The following is a 10,950-nucleotide window of genomic DNA, read 5'->3' as shown; positions in this document are numbered from 1 at the left end:
CTAAGTCAGTGTCATTGGTGCAAATAGCTGATCTGCTTGCCATGTGGCCAGAACCAAAAAACAAACAAACAATGAAAAAGCACACAGGTATCCAGTCTTATGTGTGATGTTCAATGCTTCATCTGCGCTACCGCTACCCATGCCATGAATGAGGTAGTATCATCTCTATCTTAAAGATGAGGCTGAGAAGCCAGGCACCGTGGCTCATGCCTGTAATCCCAGCACTTTGGGAGGCTGAGGCAGGCGGATCACGAGGTCAGGAGTTCAAGACCACGCTGACCAACATGGTGAAACCCTGCCTCTACAAAAAATACACACACACAAAAACAATTAGGTGGGCGTGGTGGCAGGCACCTGTAATCCCAGCTACTTGGGAGGCTGAGGCAGGAGAATTGCTTGAATCCGGGAGGTGGAGGTTGCAGTGAGCCAAGATCGTGCCACTGCACTCCAGCCTGCACGACAAGAGCAAGAATCCAACTCAAAAAAAAAAAAAAAAAAAAATGCCGGGAGACTCAGAACGACCATCACGAACAACTGACATTTGTTGAGCTCTTATGAATGCTAAGCAATTTCAGTGCATTGTGTCAGGTCACTGTGTGATAATGCAGTTGTAAAAAGGGAGCAGGTTCAGGGTGCTAGACTGCCTGGTTCAAATCCCAGCTGTACCCCCTTGACAGTGGGGTGACTGTGGGAGACTTACCCGTGTGCTTCCATTGCATTATTGAAAATGGGATACTAATACTGCCTAGTTTGCAGGATTGTTGAAAGGACCAAAGGAGTGAGTACTTGTAAAGCAGTTACAACAGTACCTATCCCATGGAAGGCACTTGGCAGACACTAGTTATCTCTGGAATAGGTATTTGTTTTGAATGTTAGAAATTTCTTTATTATTACTTATTCTTATTAAGCGCCAGTTAATACTGCAGAAAATTTCAGCTCACCCTTAATAACCTGCTCTTTTCCCCCACCTGAATTCTTGATCAAGAGTTTTTCAAGTAAAGACATGTTCTTCTCTCTTCTGTATAAAACTTTATGAAATAAAGGCAAAAGATTGTGTACATCTTGCTGGAAAATGCTGCCCAGGGCTCTGGTGGCTGCTCGGGCTCCCTTCACTGTCCGGGTGCTGAAAGACTCTTGTTCATGAATTGTCTCTTCACAAAGCAAGTCCACCACTTGCTGGGTTTATCGTTCTGAGGGTCAAAAACCTTCTCACCAAGTCTCAGGCCAGTCTGTTGCCTTAGCTGTTGTAAAGAGCTCTCATCACTTCATCTTCCCGCTTGTTTGGACATTTGGCATAAATTATATTAAGTGAAAAACGAGGTTCTCCAGGAGTGGGAAAATTAGTGATTCCCAATGTATAGATTTCTTTCTTACCTTGGATTTTGGAATTGCACTTTTGGAGTTTCTTCAAACACTCAGAAATGTAGAGAGTTATATATATCAAGGTCCTGGTAGCTTCATTCTTAATTTCACAGTTTTTGAAGAAGACATTGGACTTGAAGTAATACATGGCTTTATCCACAATATCTGTATCTTTGTCTCTCTGGGGGCAGGTCCGTTGAATTGACTTCAGATGGGTAACAGTGCCATGTTTACAGTGAATTTGGTGTCAGGATCCATGAGAGAAGAGTGGTAAGCTGGCATCTTGGCAGCGCCTGGGTTTCAACCCAGAGGAGCAGGATGGCTAGAACAGGTATTTTAGGAGAGGTGGCTGAGGCTTTGGAGGCTTATTAATGCCAAGGTCACACAGACGATAAGAAAAGGAGGAAACTAGGCCACAAAGCTGCTGCCTCTCTCACAGCTAATACACGGGAGAGCCAAACGGCAGACTCCAGCTCCACCACGCCACGCACACACGCCTGGACCAGTGTCCTATCCCACAGACTGCTGGTGGCAGAGCCAGGATTAGAACCTAGGCTAGCTCTAGGTTTCTCTCCTCCAGTCCCCCTCTCAAATCCCCTTCTTATCTTGGTCCACTCTGGCTTCCCCCAGATAAGACCTTCCTGGCACGGTGAGCCCTTGAGGTCCTGGTTCTAACCACATGAATCACCAACACCCTCGTGACCAAAGCTGCCATCAGAGTCCTCAGAGACCTGCTCTAACTTTCTGCAACTCAGCTTTGATGTTTTAAAATTACCAACCGTTTTCAGAATTATCATATGTAAAACAAGGTACTAAATATTGTTTAATATACAGAGAAATGACAGGTTGTTGCTCTCAAAATTTTATCAGCTAATAGAAGAGATAGGCAGGTACACAAATAACATAGAGGCATAAATAAGGTTGGAAGGGGGATGGGAGGGGGCTGACTGCGGTGGGACAAGCCCACCCCTCCGTGGGCTCTAGTTCTGCTGTGGGATGGTTAGGCTCACAGAGCCTCCAGGTCTAAGGGGTGGGAACCAGGCTGCTTTCCAGTTCCATTCCTGTCCACTGAGGAGCTAGAGCATGCTGGGACCACTAGGGGCCTCCCTGTAAGGCTCCTGAATGGCTTCAAGGACACTGGGGTCACAGAGCAACACCATTTGGCAGATGGCAGAGGCTGCCTCAGGGAGGAAGAAAGGCTGTCCCTGTCGCCAAGCCAGAGATAAAACATTTTCTCTGAGTTAGAGAATGGGAAGTGTGCCCTGATCTGTTTGGAAGCAATAAACTGGCCCAATATTCCTGTACTTCCGCATCATGTGTAGGTCACAGCCCCTTCTGAAGTGTGCACAAATGCTGCAGAAAAAAGAACCTGGCTCATGCAACACATTGCAGAACTCCTGCAGTTTCTCAGAAGCTTTGGGCATCTGAGATTTCCAGTGGGCCATCTATGGATTTCCAGTGGGTCCATAAACCCTAGGTTAAACATCCCCACATGATGTCCTTTTAAAAATGGTCGCAAATAGAGGAATTTGTAGGGCAGTGAAACTATAATGGTGGATACATGTCATTATGCCTTCCCATGGAACCTAAGTGAACCCTAATGTCAACTGTAGACTTTGGGTGGTGATGTATCCATGTCGGTTCATCGGTTGTAACAAATGCACCCTTCCAGCAGGAGATGTTAATAATAGCGTGGCTGTGCATGGGTGGGCGCAGGGATTATATGGGAAACCTCTGTACCTTCCTCTCAGTTTTGCTATGCACCTAACGCTGCTCTATAAAATGAAGTCAGCGTGGCATGGTGGTTCACACCTGTAAATCTCAGCACTTTGGGAGGCTGAGGAGGGAGGATCACTTGAGCTCAGGAGTTTGAGTCCAGCCTGGGCAACAAAGTGAGAAAGTGAGACTTCATCTCTGCAAACAAAATTTTTAAAACCTTAGCCCGGTGTGGTACTCCACACCTATACTACAGACTCAGCTACTTAGGAGGCTGGGGCAAGAGGATCAGGATCTTTTAAGATCAGGAGTTTAGGGCTGCAGCGAGTTGTGAAGGGTACCACTGTACGCCAGCCTGGGTTACAGAGCAAGATCCTGTCTCTAAAAAAAAATACACACACTTACATATGTATATGTATATGTATAACGAAGTCTGGTTTTTATGGGTTTTTTTAAATTGATTTTTAGAGATGGGACCTCACTATTTTTGCCTAGGCTGGTTTTGAACTCGTAGGCGCAAGTGATCTTCCCACCTCAGCCTAAAGGGAGGATGTGGCACAGAGATCACACACACACACACACACACACACACACACACACACACACACGGAGAACATCATGTGGAAATGAAGGCAGAGATCAGGGCAATTCCTCTACAAGCCAAGGAATGCCAAAGGTTGCCAGCCAACGACCAGGAGACAGACAAGAGGCATGAAACAGACTATTGCTCTCTGCCCTCAGAAGAAATCAACTTTGCCAACACCTTAATCTGAGACTTCCAGCCTCCAGAGCTGTGGACAATGAATTTCTGTTGTTTTAGGCCATCCAGGTTGTGGTACTTCATTATGAAAGCCTTAGGAAGCTAACTCAGCATCCTAGGAGTGATTTCTGCCCAGATTCCAGTGCAAGTGAAGATGTTATCTCAGAAGAGGATGCTGCAGAACTCAGACATTTGAGTTCCCCAAAGCCATTTAGGTTTTCCCAGCTGAAGCCATACACATCATATGGCAAAAGCAAGCCATGTGTCCTGATTGAATTTCTGACCCACAGAATCCATGAACTTAATAAAATCCTGGTTGTTTGAGGCCACTAAGCATAGGATTGTTTGTTACTCAACAATGGTTAACTGGAGCACTCCTTAAAACTCTGACCTCTGACCAATCTAAATGATGCCCTCTTCCTTCCTTATCTGCAAAGAGGGACGACCTGATGAATTATTTAAACTAAATGTCCATGGTAATGGCACCATAGAACCTGAGAATTAGAAGGAAACTTGATACTAAGTTTCCTATCGAGTTTCCTTCTAATTCCCAGGTTCTATGATTTAAGCAAAAACAAATTACCCATAGTCCCAACTTCACTGAAATCAAACAGCTTTCATTTTTCCCTTTCAATTCTTGTGCATACATAATTTGCACATAGTTTATTCAAGATTCATTCAACATAGTTAAAATCAGAGTAGACGTAATTTTGGAGTCTGGTTTTTCAACTTGCGATTTATCATAGCATTTCGATGTTGCTATATAGTCTTTATATTACTTTAATTGCAAAAATTTTCAGAAGTGATTGTATTTTAATTCACTCAAACATTGTCTTTTTGACCAACATAGAAGTTTTGATGTGAATCTTCTTCAACTGAAATATTTTAATTATTGCTCTAAATTAGGGGTCACTAAACTATGGCTTGGGAGCCAAACTCCCCACCCTATTTTTCTACTGCCTATGAACTGCCAAGTTTCTTAAGTTTTAAGTGGTCAAAAAGATTTAAAATAATATTTTAACACATTAGAAAATTATGTGAAATTCAAAATCCAGTGTTTATAAAGTTTTATTGAAACACAGCCGTGCCCATTTATTTACACATCTTCTGTGACTGCTTTCACAATATAATGGCAGAGTTGAGTGGCTACAACAGACTGAATGACCCACAGAGACAAATATCATTACTATCTGGCCCTTTACAGAAAAGATTTGTCAACTCCTATCCTTAATTTACATCAAACCACCAGCCAGCCCCCACAATCGCATAAGGCAATTCCTTGAAATCAATCTCTTTGTATATGTGATCTCCTGGTTCTGTTTCTCTGGAGAATCCTGACCGACACAACATCTAACATGCTTTTGTAGAATTAATAAAGCTGCAGTGAAGGAGAAAGATCCTGAAAGTTCAGGAGTACTGCTGGGCTGGGAGGGCTTCCCTTAGATGAGCCTAGCACACTATACACACGAGTGTGAGTTTAGAGTCTGATTCAGCTGATCACAAGGAAGGGAGATCCCCTCAGACCAGGCAGAGTTGAAGACTTGTTGGAAGAATACAGAGATGCTCCCAGAATCCAAGGGCAGGAAGCAGAGCAGGGTCTTAGACATCACCAGGCAGCTTCTCTTTCATATCTCTGGTTCTGAAACTACAGAGACCCTCTCTCTTTCCACAAATCCCTTGCTCTCTCCAATGCAAGGCGAAGTTTTTCTGCCCACCCACAGACCAACATGGCCTCAGGACTCTGTGGTATCACAGCTCTCTTGATCTTCATTTCTCAGTGCTCCAATTATAAACTCCAAGGGCAGAGATCTGATTGCCAGGAGCCTGTCATCCACCCCTGGTCCACAGCTACGAGCAGCCAAGGGTCATGTGGCAGAAACATGACCCCCTTCCCCACCACCCCTGACTAAGTAGACAAGGAAGACTGCCCATTTCACAAGAAGGGTGCTCCAAAATATGTCTACAGCAGACCTGATACCACTCTGTCTTAGTCCACTAAGACTGCCATAGAAAACACCGCAGATGGGGTGGCTTAAACAGAAATTTCTTTCTCACCATTCTGGAGGCTGGAAGTCCAAGATCAACGAGTCAGAAGGGTCACGTTCTCCTGAGGCCTCTCTCCTTGGCTTGCAGACATCCACCTTCTTGCTGTGTCCTCACATGGCCTTTCTCTGCATGTGCATCCCTGGGGTCTCTTCCTCTCCTTATAAGGAAACCGGACATCCTGGATTAGGGCCTCACCCTAATGGCCTCCTTTAATCTTCATTACGTCTTTAAAAGCCTTCTCTCCAAATACAGCCACACACCAAGGTACGGGGAGTCAGGGCTTCCATACATGAGTTTCGGGGGGCACCTATGAGGGTGAGTTTGATGTGCCACCTGGGCTAGGCTGTGGTACTCAGTTGTTCAAGCACCTTTGATGGCACGCCCCTTCTGACAGGGGGACCTCAGTAATTTACTTTTTTAAAAAGTGGGAATGAATATTGCCTCACACAATTTATGTGCAGACTGGAAAAGGGTATAGAACATATAGAAAGGTATAGAACATAAATGATAGCCTTTATGATTATTATTTCTCCCAAGCGGGCAGGCAGGGCACCCACTTCCTGTGCCTCTGACCCACTCTTGCTTTGTGTCAGATGGCTTTGCTCTTGTCCTCTTCTGACTTGGGTTAATCATGGCATATTCACACCTTACATGGGATAAGTAGGGTATTTTAAACATCAATTTTATTATCCAGTTATGTTAATGGCCCATGAAATAACATGTGAAGAGCCCATTAAACATTGTGAAAGAGTTTCCATTTAATAAAAATGAGGCAATAATAAGAGAGGCCAATGTAATTCATTGCTGAGCGGGGGAGAGGCTGGCTTTCATCTTCAGATGCCCTTCTTGGAGAAACTACTTTCATAACTTAGACCTCAGCGTTTCAAAAGAATTTGGGGAATGGCTCACCCTTCCAGGCATTCACCAGCAGTGTGTTTCTGACCAAGAAATAATTAAAAGTGTATGGAAACACAGGAAGGACATTTAATAGCTCGTAGTTGAGAAAAATTTTTATCTAAAACGTGAATTTTTTTTCTTTCAACAAACTCTCTCCTACTCGTTGAGTCCTGCTTCACTGCACGGCCACAGTCTGTCGGTCCTGTGTACAACCTGCTTAGAAAGGTTGGAGGGTAATTGCATGAACAGCTCCCACTTACATCCTCCTCCTGTTCTGGGTCCAGTACCAGCCCCACCCCAAGCTCTCAGGGACCCTGGGAACAATGGATTCTAATCCATGCCTAGGCATGAATCTCTGACGGCTAGCTCTTCATTTCTTCAGACTATTTCATGTCATAGATTTATAGATTTCCTGGAATACTTTCCACACTTGGCTTCTGAGACATCACACTGTCCTGGATTTCCTTGTATTTCCTGGGCTAATACTTCTCGGGAACCTTCGCTGGTTTTTCCACACCTCCGTGATTCTTACCATTGGAGACCTCAGGAGTGGGGTTTGGACTTCTCTTTTTCTTTTTCTATAACCATCCCTTGCATCCAGTCTCACGGCTGTAAATGCCACCTGCTGACACCTCCTAGGTCGCCTTGCCTGGACTCTAGACTTATAGGTCAGCTGCTCACTGAAGTGCCAAACAGGCATCTGAAATCTAACTTTTCCAAAATCAAACTCCTGATCTTCCTGCAAAACCTGCTAAATCTACACTATTTCCCATCTTAATATCAACTGCAACCTTGCAGTTGCTCAAGCCAAGAGTTCTTCATTCATTCATTTTTCTTTTCGTTCCTGTCTCCTAACCCAACAGCAAATCCTGTCAACACTATCTTCAACATATACCTTGAGACTTGCCACTTCTTTCCATCTTCACTGCTGGCATCTTAGTCCAAGCTCCCGTTATTTCTCATCTTGACTATTTTTTTTAAATAGAGATGGGTCTTGTTATGCCGGGTAGGCTTGGGTGCAGGGCTATTCAAAGACGTGATCGTGGTGCACTATAGCCTTGAACTCCTGGGCTTGAGCGGCCCTCCTGCCTCAGCCTTCATCTCGAGTATTCCTCTGCCTTTGTTCCATCTTAGACTGTTCTCTACACAGTAGTCAAAGAGCTCCTTTAGATTGTAATCGAACCTTGCTTCTCTTATCAACCTATCAATGGCAGCCATTTCCGGTGCAGCAAAAGCCAGAATCTGCCCAGTGACCTCCAGGCCCTGGAGGATTCGGCCTCCCTGCCATCCGTCCCCTCACTTCATCTCCTCCTCTCCCCTCCTTCACTCACTCTAGTCTCCCTCACCCTTTTGCTATTCCTCCACCCATGCCAGGCACGCCCCGCTCTCATATCTTTACTGTCTTATCAACCTGGAAGACATTTTCCCCAGGGGGCCATGTGGCTGGTTTCCTTACCTCTTTTTAAGACCTTGATGAAATGTCACCTTCTTTGCATGGCTTTCTCTGGCCATGCTATTTAAAACGACAGCCGACTTCCCAATCTGTACCAGTATTTCCTGTCCGCCTTCCCTGCTGCATTTTCTCTATGGCCTTGATTGTCATTCGACCCTTCTTACATGTTCTGTTTACCTCTGTCTCAACACTGGAACCCCAGGAGGGCAGGGCTTTGTCTATTTTGCTCACTTCTGCATCTCTAGCACCCAAAACAACTTAATCTGTTGTATGAATATACAAATGATTGTTCCTGCTGGAAATTTTTTAAACCACCTCACATTACAGTGGAGAAAACTGAGGCAAAGCCAATGACAGTTTGCCAAATATCACATAATTTGTTAATCGCAGAATTGATAGAAGAGCCCAGTTTTCCTGACTCAGAGTCCAGCCTTCCATCAAGGAAAACATCCTCTATCTTCTGGCCAAATGGATTACAACTTTGTGGACATATAACATGGTTTCAAATTTCTCTCTAATCATGATACTCAGCATAGTTCAAAGTAATTATAGATGATATTTAAAATATTAATTTTGGCCGGGCACAGTGGCTCACACCAGTGATCCCAGCACTTTGGGAGGCCGAGGCAGGCAGATCACCTGAGGTCAGAAGTTCAAGACCAGCCTGGCCAACATGGTAAAACCCTGCCTCTATGAAAAATACAAAGGTATCTGAGTCATGGCACCAAAAAAGAAAAAAAAAAAAATACAAAAATTAGCCAGGCATGGTGGCCCGTGCCTGTAATCCCAGCTACTCAGGAGGCTGAGGCAGGAGAATCACTTGAACCCAGGAGGTGGAAGTTGCAGTGAGCTGAGATTGTGCCACTGCACTCCAGCCTGAGTGACAAAGCAAGACTCAAAAAATAATAATAATTAATTAATTTCAGGGACACTGAACCAGTGACAAATCCAAATAGTTAAGAGTATTATAAAATAACCTGCATTTCCTTAACTTTTATTTTAGGTTCGGGGATTGTGCAGATTGGTTTCATAGGTAAATTGCATGTTGCGGGAGTTTGGTATACAGATTATTTCATCACCCAGGTAATAAGCGTAGTAACTGATAAGTAGTTTTCAATCCTCACCCTCATCCTATCTTCCACCCGCAAGTAGGCCCTGGTGTCTATTGTCCCCTTCTTTGTGATCACATGTACTTAATGTTGAACTCCCACTAATAAGTGAAAACATGCAGAATTTCACTTTCTCTTCCTGCACAAGTTTGCTTCAGATAATGGCCTCCGGCTGCATCCATGTTACTGCAAAGGACATGATCTCATTCTTTTTTATGGCTGCATAGTATTCCTTGGTGTATATGTACCACATTTTTCTTTATCCAGTCTACCATTGATGGGCATTTAGGTTGATTCTATGTCTTTGCTACTGTGAATAGTACTGCAATGAGCATACACAGTGTATGTGTATTTAAGGTAGGATGATTTATATTCCTTTGGGTATGCTCAGTAATGGAATTGCTGGGTCAAATGATAGTTCTCTTTAAGTTCCTTGAGAAATCGCCAAACTTCTTTCCACAATGGTTAAACTAATTTACATTCCCACCTAAACTAATTTATACTCCCACCAACAATGCATAAGCGTTCCTAAAGGCACTTTTTCCCACTGAGTTTTAGAGTACAAGTGACTGATTTCTGAGCCAGCTTCTAACAGAGGAGATGATAGTAATACCAATGATAGCCACCATGAGTGCCCACCAAATGCCAGGTCCTTTGTGTATACTACCACGTTTAATGTTTACAACAATCTCTAAGGAAGCTGTTATTGTTATTCCCATTTTACAGATGAATAAATTGAGGCACAGAGGGGTTAAGTAACATGTCCAACTCCACATAATTAATAAAAAGCAGAGACGGGGTTAGAGGCCATATTTGTCTGACTTGAAGCCCATGTTCCGAACCCCTGCCCTGTACTGCTTCCCATACATATGTCCAAATGGACAAAAACTTTCAAAGGCCACTCAGCAAGGAGTACTTGATTCCAGGTTTTCCCTGACAGCCTAAAACATGTTATTTTATTTTCGGTACAGAGCACATGGGAAACTACCATTGCCTCCTGGGAGGGAGCTCTTCTGTTAATCCCTGTGCTATCTGGGAAATGCTGACTGCAAAGCAAAGCCTCTCACCCTAGCTTAAACAATTAAATATTAGGAAGTCCACATGAAATCGTGAAGCGAGCATAGAACTCTTCACCGTTCATGGAGGAGTACATAGACACAGGTTGGGAGAGGATTCGTGGGAAGTGAACAAACTATCACTGATTAAGGTGTCAACGGCTGTGCTAGGGATTTAACAGGTATTATTTTGTTCATTCCTTATAACAGCCTTTTGAAGTGACTATCACTGCAGTGTTCTCTTTCTACAGATGAGAAAATAGAGGTTGAAAGATGTATCTTGGCCAGGTTCGGAGGCTCATGACTGTAATCCCAGCACTTTGGGAGGATGAGGTGGGCAGATTACCTGAGGTCAGAAGTTCAAGACCAGCCTGGTCAACATGGTGAAATCCTGTCTCTACTAAAATACAAAAATTAGCTGGGCATGGCAGTGCACACCTGTAATCCCAGCCATTCAGGAGATTGAGGCAGGAGAATCGCTTGAACCTGGGGGCTGAGGTTGCAGTGAGCTGAGATCATGCTACTGCACTCCAGCCTGAGCGACAGAGCAAG

The 10,950-nt window shown here is 44.1% G+C and overlaps 1 pseudogene; it reads right to left on the bottom strand.

Annotated features, from left to right (window-relative positions):
- Positions 1-968: 968 nt before the first annotated feature.
- On the bottom strand, positions 969-1,644 carry LOC108299009 (annotated as a pseudogene).
- Positions 1,645-10,950: the final 9,306 nt, after the last annotated feature.

The sequence above is a fragment of the Cebus imitator genome, unplaced genomic scaffold (genome assembly GCF_001604975.1).
Source record: "Cebus imitator isolate Cc_AM_T3 unplaced genomic scaffold, Cebus_imitator-1.0 Scaffold21, whole genome shotgun sequence".
Classification (NCBI taxonomy): domain Eukaryota; kingdom Metazoa; phylum Chordata; class Mammalia; order Primates; family Cebidae; genus Cebus; species Cebus imitator.
Note: the sequence above shows the minus strand (reverse complement) of the source record. Positions and strands in the feature narration are given on the sequence as shown.